This window comes from Frankliniella occidentalis, unplaced genomic scaffold (genome assembly GCF_000697945.3).
Source record: "Frankliniella occidentalis isolate FOCC.00 unplaced genomic scaffold, Focc_3.1 Scaffold328, whole genome shotgun sequence".
Classification (NCBI taxonomy): domain Eukaryota; kingdom Metazoa; phylum Arthropoda; class Insecta; order Thysanoptera; family Thripidae; genus Frankliniella; species Frankliniella occidentalis.
In genome coordinates, this window is record NW_026267451.1 from 100,002 (window position 1) to 101,270 (window position 1,269).

The following is a 1,269-nucleotide window of genomic DNA, read 5'->3' on the forward strand; positions in this document are numbered from 1 at the left end:
GCAATGATTGCAATGAATGAATATTAAAGTGGTGCACAGAAAGGAAATGTTGCGGGACAGTTAAACTGTAACTGACTCAGAAAGAATAAAATAGTGAATGTAAAACTAACCACACGTAGAGAGTCAGGTTTTCTCTTCTCAACTGCCTTCTCATCCTTCCGTGGTAGAGCAAGTAGTGCCCCCTAAATCCAAAAAAGGATAAACCACAACCAAAGACACCGGAGGAGCTGAGAGCTATAGTGAACAGAGTGAGTAAGAAGATGCAGGAGCATAAGCAAAGAGAGGATAGCAAGCAAGCAAAAGAAGTCCAGCCACTACAAAAGCCGAAACTAGATGTGCCAAACCTCAAGAGGAAAATAATGAGTGCCAAAAAGGGAATCAAGATACAGGTAATGGAAGCTCCAAGGGCCATAGTTCAGCCAAGACAACAAGTGCGAGTGCAGAAACGACCTACTAAACCCATTGAGAGCATGCTACGATACACCAAAGTCAAAAGAGTTCATTAGTAAGAGCAGTAAAAGTAGTGACGAGGAAAGCATCAAGCAAGTAACAAGCCGACCCGCCCTTCCGCCAAACGAAGTTGCCAGCTCCGCTTCGCTCCGCCGGCAACTCCGTTCGGCAGGGGCCGGGCCTGCTTGGCCTGGCGGCGGCGATGGTACCATTTCTGTCACGCGATTTGCTGAAGAACATGATCGAATGATGCAGCGGGCCTTCGGCCCGCTTAAACCCGTCATCTTTGAGTTTGCCCCAAAGACTTGAGAAAGGGATGTAACGGTAAAGCACCGCGACTACAACCCACCCTTCTGCTTAGAAAACATTTTCTGGGGGTGGGGAAAAGTTTCCTTTCTATTTTGCGGTTTTTAGGCCTTTTTGTACATCTTATTGTTCACTGTGGCAATTTTAGCTTATTTTCGTCTTAAAAGACCCTCTAGCGCATAAACGGTTATAGATAGCCCAAAACGGACGAAATTTTCGTCAGGAGGACTCTACTTTCACGAGTTACCTCTTCGGAGATCATCCAATATTTTCGCAAATTAACAAATTTATTTTTGGGCCACTTTTGTTAGAGAAACTCACTCTAGCGCCCAAACGGTGAGAGAGCAAAACGGACGAAATTTTCGTCCAAAGGAATCTACTTTCACAAGTTACAGCTTAGGAAATCTTGAAAAACAAGCAGGCCCGCCCTTCCGCCAAACCGAGTAGCCAGATCCTCTTCGCTGCGCCGGCAACTTGGTTCGGCAGGGGCCGGGCCTGCTTGGCCTGCCGGCG